At 39.3% G+C, this 12,798-nt stretch overlaps 1 pseudogene; it reads right to left on the bottom strand.

Annotated features, from left to right (window-relative positions):
• Positions 1-3,719: 3,719 nt before the first annotated feature.
• On the bottom strand, positions 3,720-6,637 carry LOC146482086 (uncharacterized; annotated as a pseudogene).
• Positions 6,638-12,798: the final 6,161 nt, after the last annotated feature.

The raw sequence follows: 12,798 nt of genomic DNA, 5'->3' as shown, positions 1-12,798 counted from the left end.
TAAGAAACACCCATTTTCCACATTGATCTGACTTTTTTCTGGTTCAGTTAGGCCAGATAAATGCTAATTTAGGCGGTTAATAAAGGAAATAAGCTCAACGTACAGTCTGATTACTCAACTGGCTTGTCTGGCCTATTTCGTCTTGTTGTTTTGTAATTTTGATGCCTTGCATTGTAAAGGACAGCTCTTTCGGCATGCCTTTAGAATGATTGGCTATTGCAAAACTTTCACTTGTGCCGTAAAATTTGTCTTTGATTTAACTGATCAGTGTTTCACATGCTGATCAGTACAGCTGATCTGTTTCCCGTCTGGCTTTTCATCAGAGCTGATTATCTTATTTCACTGACAGTACTTCTGTACTGTCAGAAACAGTTCCGTTGTATTTATTTGTAGTTTGTCTACTGTTAAAGGTGCAGATAGGCAGCACGTCTGCATGTTATCCCCTCTGATCATAAACAGGGTCACCCAAGGACCAAATCTTTCCAAATACGTGAGAGGTATCTCTGTGTTTTTAGAAGCTTGGTTGGTTAATTTGATGCTGCCCTTAAAAATCAGCCACAGGTTATTTGCTTCAGGTTTAAAATTACTATTTACAAGGCTAAAAAACTTAAAACATTAAAAAAACATACAAGCAGAGAAACGTTTTCATCTGATCAAAAGTCATCTTCCGGCTAAAATTCGACATAGGTCGGTTGTAGTTGACGATTTATGTCATTTTTCGCATCAGGAATTATCAGAAAGAAAGATTTAAAAATATAATAAAAAGAAAAGATTTTACCTGGAAGTGTCTGCTCTATCTAGCTGCTGCCGGAAAGAGTGGACCAGCATATCTTAAATTGATTGACTGGTAGCGTTGTTGGAAAATTCCAACTCTTGTACGCGCCCACTGCTTTTAAGGGCCCTATTCTGGCGAGGAGCTCTGAATTCTGGCAAGAAGCTCTCAATCGGTTGCAAAACCGCAATAGAACGAATATGCGTTTCATGTTTCTTGTTCGCCTTGTCGTTTCACCATTAGTCTCAGACATCTTGTCTTCAGCTGTTGGTTCTTTCCTGTACCGGAAAATACCAGGCCATTAGGAGATCTAAAGTGAAAACTAATACTGTTCTATTTTACTGGTTCACTTTACAAATGGAATATATAATAATTTAGCATAGCTGTTTCACAGCTTCCTGGAAGTGTCCGCTCTATCTAGCTGCTGCCGGAAAGAGTGGACCAGCATATCTTGAATTGATTGAGTGGTAGTGTTGTTTGAAAATTCCAACTCTTGTACGTGCCCACTGCTTTCAAGGGCCCTGTTAATGTTCTGGCGAGGAGCTCGAAATTGGTCGCAAAACCTCAATAGAACGAATATGCATTTCATGTTTCTTGTTTGCCTTGTCGTATCACCATTAGTCTAACACATTGTGTCTTCAGCTGTTGGTTCTTTCCTGTACTGGATAATACCAGGCCACAAGGAGATCTGAAGTGAAAACTGATACTGTTCTATTATACTGGTTCATTTTACAAACGGAATATACAATAATTTAGCATAACTGTTTCACAGCTTTTACCTGGAAGTGTCTGCTCTATCTAGCTGCTGCCGGAAAGAGTGGACCAGCATATCTTGAATTGATTGAGTGGTAGCGTTGTTGGAAAATTCCAACTCTTCTACGCGCCCACTGGTTTCAAGGGCCCTGTAAATGTTCTGACGAGGAGTTCTCAATTGGTCGCAAAACCTCAATAGAACGAATATGCGTTTCATGTTTCTTGTTCGCCTTGTCGTTTCACCATTAGTCTAAGACATCGTGTCTTCAGCTGTTGGTTCTTTCCTGTACCGGATACTACCAGGCCACGAGGAGATCTGAAGTGAAAACTGATACTGTTCTATTCAGTGTTTAAAATTTGCTGAATTTGCATAACGAAAGAAAAGAACGACTCCTGGGAATTTTTACTAAGTGTGACGAGATGATGTTGAAATCAATGTGTACGTTCAGGGGACAAAAAGTTTTTTGATTTTCATTTTTTTTTTTAGATAAAAAAAAACTTTCCAGGAAGATCTTTCAAAAAAAAAATAGGAAAAGAGATGAGTATTTGTGAAGAAATTGGGATATGGGCGATTTCCAGCGGAAGTAAAATGTTACTTTGTTTCACAGCATATTAAAAAACCAGATCAAATGACAGCACATTGCTGCTGATATAACTACCCATTGCAATAATTGCGCGCACGGTCTTTCCAGTGTCTTTCTCTAGTCTGGAACCCCTTACGTTCCCGCACTTTGAATCTCCTGTATTTAGTGGAAGGATTTGCATTTGTTCGAGTAAGAAACTAAGATAAAAGAAGCATACTGAGTGACAGCATATTAAAAATCAGATCAAATGACAGCATATTGCTGCTGATAAAACTACCTGTTGCGATAATCGCTCGAACGGTCTTTCCAGTGTCCTTCTCTAGTCTTGAACCCCTCACATTCCCGCACTTTGAATATCCTGTATTTAGTGGAAGGATTTGCGTTTGTTCGAGTAAGAAACTAAGATAAAGAAGACTATAGCTTTATTAAAGTAGGTAAAGATCTTAAAATCTTCCAGCCAAGCGAATATTTGGAGACGCGCTTGTTTCAATTCGCACGTCTGAGAATCGCGCTTGACGAGCTGCCTTTCTTTTACCGTTATTATTATTTGCGGCTGAACGTTGTCAAATCACTGAATCCTTTGTTTGGGTCATAAACCTTGCAAGTCTCGGCAAGCGGAAACAACAACAAAAGAATTGAAAAATAACGCTAAGAATGAAGAGAAAGTTGCCGCTTTCGCTTGTAGTGTTTTCACAAAGACTGTCAGTATTAGTGTAACTTCCAAAGAGTTGAACAGAGTCTAGTGAAGTCAACTGAACCGTTTAAACGTTTTCTTTCAATCGTCAAACGGATACTTGTTTCTGATTTGCTGCATTATAAACGAGAGCAGTGCGATTATGGCAAATTCGGAGAATAGTATGTCCAATTTAGGCGTACTATTCTACGATTTACCACTAAGGTTTTTACCTATTTTACGATCGAAGTCTCTGATTTTTCCGATTCTACGATTTTAGCTTAAGTGACTTTAGAAATGATTATCCGATTCTACAATTTTACCATAAGACACTTAGGAGGGAGTTTACGCCAAATTTTGACCTGGATTAAATCATGCCAAAAAAACTATTTCTGAATTCTCGTAATTGAACATTTTAGTTTTTGAATGAGCCTAACCGATCCATTAGAAGCAAACTTATGATTTTTTAAGATTTAATTCCCCTAGAGTAACGCAAAACAATAACAAATCAAAACAGAGATTCCTTTGTTGGCTAAGAAAGATGTTTATTCGCGAAGCTAGCAAATCTAAAGTAACATGCAACTCGCTGAATAAACCTTTCTGACCTTGGAGGGTGGGCGGGAAAAAAATTCGAATATACAAAGTAAAGGGCTATACGCAAAGACAGTGATGTTACTTGCAATAATTACAAAGCCAACTAATACACGGTATTCTAAGTTATCAAGTTAAGTATACGGTTACTTGATACATTCAGTAATTACAAAGATTGACGGTAGATAAATAACTTATAGGGTGAGGGGTCAGTTAAGCATTTTGAGGGGATCCCAAAATAGGCCAATTAATTCGGCGTTTTGTGGAAAATTTAATGTATGTAGTTGTAAAGAATATATGAATATTGAGTGGCACAATATTGACCTATGTGCCACTTCTTCCTGTCATAACTTTTGAACTACAAGAGGTATATTTATGAAACTTGGTGACAATATGTAACTTTGTCAGCACTTTTCAATGACATGTCAGTCAGGTTTCCATGACAACATCTATGGCGTCATAATAGCAAAAAAATTATTTTAGAGGCTACGAGAACCCTTGTCATGTTATAAATTTAAATTTGTAGATATATTTTGTACAGGAAAAGGTTTGGCACCCTTTTTAGTCAAAAAATAACACAGACATAATAAAGTAGCACTAGCAAATTTTGTGGTTTTCATGGCAACAATAAAACATGTTTTTATTTGAGCAAACTTTAGAACCATGAGACATATTCCTATGAAACTTGGCCACAGCATTGAACTTTGTTAACACTTTCTAATGACATGTCACCCAGGTTGCCATGGAAACATCTATGCCATCAAAAAACTAATAAAAATGATATTTTTGTTATGTTGTCATAAATACTAATAAATAAATACTAATTAATTACTTTATTCTAATGTTCAATCACAGATAATCAAGTCACCCTTGCTTAAATCTTTGAGTAAAGGCATGGTCCGTTCATCCTCTTCAATGTCATATTTGATGTAATATTCTGTATTGCATCATCGTGAACGGAATCGTCTGCAAGACGAACAACAGTACCATTAAACCATTGCGGTTGTTCAGCACCATCCTCAATGCAATTGCGGATAACCCGTTTTCCGATCAGCAAAGCTGGGTTTGTAAGCAACCTTGAAAGATACTTCTTAATCTTTGCGCTGGACATTTTTTGTCGTGATTCTCTTAACTTCTTGGCTAGTTTTGCTTTTTCCTCCCTCACATTCTGTGCACGTTCTTCATTGTTTCGGTATGTCACTCCACCATCCCCTTCTGTCTCGGGTTCTTGGGAAAGGTTTAATTACACTATATCAGTGAGATGTTTGGCCAGCAACTGAATGGAGAACACCACCCTTTTACCAGAAACCGATTTCCCTTGTTGGAAGTGCTCCTTAGTTGGTGCTTTTGCTTGGACAACAATTTTCTGAAATTGCAACTGCGTTACCAAAGCCTTCTGCTTCTCCTTGTCTGTAGCAAGCTTTTTCGGGCCTTCTTTAATTGCCTTTGCAGATTTCCAAGGACCCGCTAACTCTGCAACACCATTGACAAGATAAATTCTTTGTTCTCTCATTTTCCTTCCAGCCTCCACCTTTGCTCTCTGCTTTTCATTCAATTTCCCTTTTCGCTGCTGAAATATTTTCACTTTCCTTTCTTTGTACGTTGCCATTATTGCACCAGTGTTTGTCCTTGCATCGGTCATTAATTTCTCTTTGTCTTCAGGAGAGATGGAATTCAGGCAGGAGGTGGTCTTGTTGTTTGTCCACATCAGAAGTGTTTTGTGGGAGATCAGTCTTGCTGCTGGTTTTAAGTGCAACAGTAAATCGAACACCCCAAAATCTCTTTCAGATGCCATGTTGGTTGCTGGTACATTTTTCGCCTGTGTAATTAAGTCTGGAGATGGAGAGCCATACTTTCCACCTGGAAGCTGATTTTGTGCTTGCCGTTCCAATAAAATGAGCCACGAGTTAAACACAAGCTCCAGTGCTTCTTGAGTCAGTGTATCAAGGTGCTCACTTTGCTCTGCAAAAAGGCGTTTATACATGTCATCTTTGTGGATGGCTACCGTGTCTTCCTCAAAAAGAATCTCTCTGTCAAGAAGCAGGGAGGCATCCTTGCTCCACTTCTCAAAACATTCTTGCCTCCGCTTCAGATGAGGGTTCAGCTCTAGCACTGACGTGGTTCTTTCTGTCAGTCTAAAGAAGGGACCTGTGACAATTTTGTCCAGCATACCCAGTGTTCTTACCCCTGCCTAGTAGATTGGTTCCACAATGTCTCGGTAGACAAACTGGAGAAGTCAATTTGGTGAGGGCCACTTGAATAAAAAATCCTGAATGTGGCTTCTGTGGTAAAGTACAGCGGCAGACTTATAAAAAAAATGATGTTAAAGCGGTTCCCAATGAAGTCAACAAGTTTGTTATCTAAACCACTGTCAGTAAGGTGAACATTGAAATACTCGGAAACTCCTGCAGTCTGGCTACCTCTTGGGTGGAATGCTTCGCATGCTGTTCTGGTTAGTCGGCATGACCCTGACTCGCTTGCGGAATAGAATGCTAGTGGACTCCTTCCTTCTGTTGCAGCATGTTCAAATGTCTAAAGGGCTTTGTTTGCTTCCTCCCCCATGTTGACAAGAAGGTGCAGCTTACAGTAAAAGTTGCCCATCTCCTGAAGGTATTCTCGAACATCTTCACTGAGCTCTTCCCATTTGTCTACTACTTGTGGTAGAAAGTCTTTCTGTAATTCCTCTAGTTGCTCATTAAAAGTAGCATTTGTTGGTCCCTGAACAGACATAGTGCTCTTAATGGACGAAACTAGTTCTCCAACTTTATCCTCAAGGCTTTCATTGTTGCCCTTGTCAGTTAAAGCATGTGAAATCTCAGATACTTTGTGCTTAAAGGCATCCATGATTGCTTCGGTGTCGGATTTTCCAAGCTCAAGTAGGCCCATTGCATACGTTCTAGATGAAGGTGTTGTGATTTCAAAATCCTGGTAGTGGTGATGGTACTTTGTTGCGCCATCTCCATGGAGAGTGTTTCCAACGACATGTGATTGGTCTGCTTCCTCCAGCATTGCTCGTCCCAGTTGTACATCAGCGATGTGTTTAACTTCTACTAAAAGGCGGGAATGCACGGCCTTGCTGGGGAGCCTTGATATGTTCTTCTCTGCCAACTTCTTCAAGACAGTTGGTATCACATCATTCACTTTGTTCATAGCGACATTCATGGCAAGGAGTTCCATGATCACTTGTCTGATCTCTTTATCATACTTTCCATCTTCAAAAGTAGAAATTGTGTCATCTTCCAACAAACATTCTAGCTGTTCTAGTTCCTTTAGTCCGGCAGATTGGTGCAAGAATTGTGGGATTTATGGTAAGAGCACCAAATTTTGCACAATGATAGAGAATTACCTACTGAACAATATTAGCTATGGACCCACCGAGGATCTATCCCATAATTGTAATTATAACAGATTAAAGGTGGCCCACTACACTTCTTACATGGAAACGAGGCTGGGTGAATTATTTATTTCCAGCAAAGTGAGACAATGTATCGGAAGAAGTTAACGAGTTAAACCAAAAAAAAATAATTACAAAATGCATTCTGTGACATTATTGGCCTTCTTGTGTGATCACGTGGCCAACCACGTGACCAAATATGCGTTTTAACACCAAGCACTGGACATTGTAATCTTACCCTGACTCTCTCAATTTGCATGTTAGTTATTTGGTCAAGTTCATACATAGAAACTACGAAAATGCTATGGACCCAGTTGGGATCCATCCCATAATTGTAACTATAATGGGTTTGACTTCTAACATGGAAACAAGACTGGGTGACTTATTTATTTCCAGCCGCAAAGTGAGACAATGTTTCGTAAAAGCATTAACTAGTTGAACCGAAAAATGAATTACGAATTTGCATTCTGAGACATTATTGGCCTTCTCGTGTGATTACATGACCAACCACGTGGATAAATAGGCTTATAATTTTTAACTTTGGACATAATAATCTTACCCTGGGTCAATTATTTCGCCAAGTTCATACATAGAAACTACAAAACAGTAAAATTTTAAAAAAATCAAGCCCTAAAAAGGTCAAGCGAACTTAAGAAAGCTTAACACAAATTCATAGGAATGTTGTTAATAATGCAAGCAATACGTAGATTTGTTCACTTGCATCCGGCATTCTGTTGTTCATTCTCGGTTGCACAGTCTAGCACAATTGCGCAGTGCTGTACACGGTAGTTCGGCCTTAACGCTTCTCCATCCCCTTGCACAACCTCTTTCACTCTTGAAACCACCTTTCAGTAGCTCCTGACAGCTCTGAGATGCCTGGGGAATTGTCATCAACAAGGGCGCCCAAATATCATTAGCGACTTTCACCCAGCCCCATTCACTTGGACACGGAAACAGAGGAGACTGCACCAAGGAATTGCCCCAGCAGTGCCCAGCCTTGTATGTGGGCCTCTTTACATGTTGACGTAAGGCATCTGAGGTGGGGGGAATGGCTTCAATGTCTCTCCCTTTACGTGCACGTGTGAATAGGTCCCGCCGCGCATCATTTACTTTCATGCAAGTGCTGGTACAATCATACATGATGGTGACGTATCGTTCAAGAATAGGCATCACTTCATCCACAGCATTCACCGTTGGAGCATTACTAAGAGCTTGAAAAGCTGCTGTCACATCATCGACTGCACCCCACACTCCTCATGCTGTCTTTTTGCCATAGTGGGAAAAAGACGATGTTTGATCACAGTCTATGCAGGCGTGAAATGTGAGGAGAGCTTGTGATGTTTCTTCGCCAACACTACGGGATATGTCGTGTGCTGGAAAATATTTCAGGTGCTTGCCAAACTCAATCCAAAGCTCGGATAAGGAAATGTATTGGATATTTTGCAACTGCGATGACTATAGCAACCGTATCGACAGTGCGCACCATGACTTTAGTGTTTCCACGCCTTGCAGCATCTGCAGCAAGTAGTAGGAGCCTTGTGTCGGCTTCTTCGTGCGCGCAGGGTGATAGATCTGCCGCGTCAGTTCTGCCATTGATAAAGACTACTGTCTCATGTTCAGTCGGATACGACTTCTCAATGGTCAGTTCCAATTGTGGAAAGCTGCTCGGCCGGGTAAAGGAAAAGTTCCTCTCTGTTCTACCCAACCCTGAAGAAGGCTGTCTAATCTCCTGGGATCCTGGTGTCCGCTCTGATGCGAAGGATAAAATTGGCTAGTGAAAAAGACACCTTGTTTGCCAAATCAGCAAAGCGAATGATGAAATGTCAATTTGATAAATAAAATTACCAAGCTGGAAAGCCAGCCACCAATAAATCGCTTGCTTCGAAAAATGAGTAGAGGAGGTTTTGCTTCTAACTTTTTCCTATCAAAGAGCAGTTTTCATGTCCAGAAAGGAAATAGAGTACTTTGTTTAAAACTTAGTGAGATGTAAAATTTCTGGAAAGTTGCCTAAGAAGAAAGAGCATGGCAGGGATAGCCGAAGATGTTTCCCCGCTGGCGCGATTTTTATACATTTGTAATGTTAGTCTTTGTTTTGACTAAACATGGCAATAATTCGCTTGAAATTAACTTCGTGAATTCAGATCTTAAAAAAAGTTTTTACTTTAATTCATACGGAACTCCAACCAAGTAATGAGACGATTGGCGATAATATTTCAACAAATTACTGAGCGATGTGTTCAACTGACTACACGGGTGTGGGAATAGTAACCTGGCCAATTATGCTACTTTGTTGGTTGACTCATGCAAAGAACAAAAGTTTAAAATTTGTGGTAGATGAAGTTAATTCCATTTTCGGTTACACACTTAGAGATACATGAATCGTATAAATTCGGTGGGAAAGGTGAAATATGGATCTTTTTTTCTTTCGTCTCGCTCTGCTTTCAGAAAAACCCATACGATAACCGTCTAAATGCGTTTTGCTAGCCTTCTAACTCGAGAAGAAAAGAATTTAACAAGAAATTAGAATAAAAAGAAAACAGGCTGTAGATGTTCACGTTTAACAACTCGTGAATAGCTGGTACGATTTCTTTTTTTATCAACAGCCTATTTTTCGTTATGTTAATTGCTTGAATCGCAATTTTTAGGGCAGCGTTACAGCCCTATATTGGCGACGCTGGAAGAAAATATTGTAATCGCATTGTTCTTGTTTCCTTGTCTATTCTGAAACATATTTTCACCCTAAACCAAGACTGTGGCTTTAACACGAGAAATCAAATCTCAGCCTCGTTTCCATGCTAGAATTTCAGTGAGCCACCTTAAATTCGTTAAAACTGCAATTATGGGATACTTCCCAGGTGGGTCCATAGCTAATATTGTTTGGTAGGTATGTCTCTATCTATGTGCCAAATTTGGTGCTTTTACCATAAATCCCACAATTCCGTCATATTTTTGCACCAATCTGCCGGAATACTTGTTCTTTTCTTCAGCTCCTTCACATTTGCTTCTAGTTGTAAAATGCAGGCAGCATTATGCTCTTTCAATGAGTCTATTTCGTTAGCTTGTGCACTTTTACTCTTTTGAAGATGCTACACCTTTTTTGCAAACCGAATTTCTGTTGCTTAAAGGCCCGGGGGGGTTACTTCCTTATAAGAGGCTAATGGGGATGTGCGGCTGGATGGGGTCGCATTTTCACGACATGATTGACTAGAATGGGGTCGCATTTTCAATAGAGTTACTAGAATGGGGTGGCACATTTTCGGATTTTTGGGGTGAGAAAATTCTATTAAGTAGGGATTCAAAATGGTCTCTGTTAAAAAGGTCAGAAAAATGTTGTTTATTAAATGTAACAATCACCTCGCATTACATTTCGTTCTTGAAAGTAGATGCATAAATAGAAAGTGACTTAGTTGGGATCGCGAAAATTACATTTTCCCAAAAAGTGACTAAGATGGGCTCTATAACTGGCCACAAAATAGACTATAATGGGGCAAGGGCTCTGAGAGGCCAGCGGCACATACCCAGCAAAACTTAACCCTAGTACCCCCCCCCCCCCGCCGGGCTTAAAGGGCCCTTGTCAGCCACACCTTTGTTTTTGTTTATATGCAAGAGTGGCTATTCTATTTCATTCTGAGCCTGTCGAAGTAAATGAAATCACTGTGAAACTACTAAAGATAGTGTAACATACTTTCAGGAACACAACTTACAGTGAAGCAATATGATTTCGCTTCAACATGCAAGATGAATAATTTCTGTGGCATCGAAAATGGCGGAGGCTGACTACTTTCTCACATTTCTCTCCCAGCTCTATCAGCTCTTTCGTCTAATCCTCTAGTTGTTCCGAGATTATGCCGCAGAATAGCCGGACATGTTTAATATTCATACGTCATCAGCAGCGCATTAGCATAACAGCAATGCAATGGAGCGCGAAATTTGAAAGCCGGCAATCAACATTTAAAAGGAAATGACACCAGAAAAGGGCGAATGCCTAACTTTAATTTTCATTCTAAATGAGTCTCAGTTGGAAAAGTCAACACTTGAAGGCTGCAAAATAAAGATAAAAGTACAGTTATTTAATCGAGACGCTCAGGAGAAGAAGACGACTTGTAAAAACTATTGGAAATTTGTGTTAATTGTGAATGATTTTGTGGCTATTTTATATGACAATTCAAAACTGTTTAATGTCTTTTTAAATTTCTAGTTTTTGGTCAAACTTTTCATGAACTTGTAACTTGCGAAAGTTTCTATGAAAAGGAAATTCAGATACTAAGCTAAAATATTAAGAATAGCGGAAAAGGATTTACTTGGAATTTGGGCTCCCTCTACATAATGAGCAGAAAATGAGCCATTTGCTCATGAATATGAATGTAGTTTGTCTTGAGGACATAATTATACCTTGCAATTAATGACTTATCGTTCACAATCAAAAGCGCGAGAACAAAAGAGTTATTCTAGTGACTTGTTTAAGCCTACAACAATTGGAAATTCCCTGAGGACTAATTCAAGCACAGTCTGCCTCATCAGTGTAGTTCTTCAAGGAACTCCATTTCGTCTAAGTGAAAAATACGTAGCAGTTGTTTTCACAGATTCCACCCTCTATCTCGTTTTGTTAAAACAAAACAGTTCTTTTAAGAACTCATCATATCCTTTATTTAAACACGATGGGGTTTAAAGCTTAGAGCTTGTGGGGTCATGTGAAAATAACTGATTACAGTTTAAAACTATATTAAAAGTAGTAATAACATTACATACAGAACACAAAACAATTGACTTCAGCAATTAAGGCATAAAATGTGAAATATTCAGTAGCATTTGAAATCTTGGTAGTGCCTCGGCAGCGACTGGGCTGACTGTGCGCTAAAATCAAGTTCCTTAAGGAGGTTCGAGGCAGTTTTTTTGGACTTATGCAAAGTAAGAACTTTTTCATTCATTTCCGCTTTATTTTAACTGTTTTCAAACATAAATATCTTAAAATCGGAGACACCCATGAAGTTCAATGTACATTTAGAATGTTTTGCTATTAGCAATGGCCTTTTAACAGAAAAGACAAAATGTCAAGTTTTATTTTGCCAGAGATATTGGTGAAAATGATGGAATAAACAAAATCACCCCATAAAAATTGATTCATTATTTACTTGAAAACGCTCTTACAGATTTTTTTCTAATTTCGCCTACAAGTTGTCTAGATTGAGTAGTTTAAATCCCTTTAGTTTTGTCATAAAGTATCTGACTAGATTTCGAGATAATCGACAATGTTTAAAATGAGAGGCTATGCGCTTCCGTTGCTATGGTAATAGCTATTGCTTGGCAACTGATGAGAAAATTAACTTTGACCATATGTTGAAATAATGATGTAGTATGAAGAAGATCGAAGTTTATCTTGTATGCGAGATTGTAATTTCAAAACTTCCACCCTAAGTCCAAAATAACTGCCTCGAGCCTCCTTAAAGTAAGAGTCCTTTTTCACTTTACGATAAAAATCAGCAAACTGGCCGATAAAGTGAGTCAAGACAGCGTTCCAAAGGATAGCGCCTCTATAGCTTATAGAGTTTTTCAGAAACTTTGGGGGATAATTACGTTATTACTCCTTCTGAAGTGTTATACAGTGCGAGGTTTATTTGCCAGGAATGAAAGAGCCGCAGGTGCTTCACCTATAGCTTCACGCTATGAAATAATTTAATTAATTGAAGTTTATAATAAAGGGTTAAAGTGTTCCAATTCGAAAGTCACAAAGTTCCAGAAAAGCTACTCTGGCGTTCAAGGGAAGAGAGCTCGCCAAGAAAGAGGACAGTGGTTTACAATACTTGTTAGCCCTCAAGAGTTCAGTAGCTACCCCTGGAATGAATTGCGTTCATTGCGACAGGAAAGTAAGTGCCTCGTGGAGGAAAATGACCAGTTTCGCTTGGATATAGAGAAAAGCGCGAGGGAATTGTATGATCAGATGGAGTAATGCCAAGCGCTGCAACAGAAACTCAGCGAGTTGAGAAGAAATGACAAAGAGCAACAGCAGGCATATCGCGGTCATCGCTATAGT

Source organism: Pavona decussata, unplaced genomic scaffold (genome assembly GCF_977016875.1).
Source record: "Pavona decussata unplaced genomic scaffold, jaPavDecu1.1 SCAFFOLD_47, whole genome shotgun sequence".
In the NCBI taxonomy this organism is placed as follows: Eukaryota; Metazoa; Cnidaria; class Anthozoa; order Scleractinia; family Agariciidae; genus Pavona; species Pavona decussata.
This window is presented reverse-complemented; position numbering and strand designations above follow the sequence as displayed.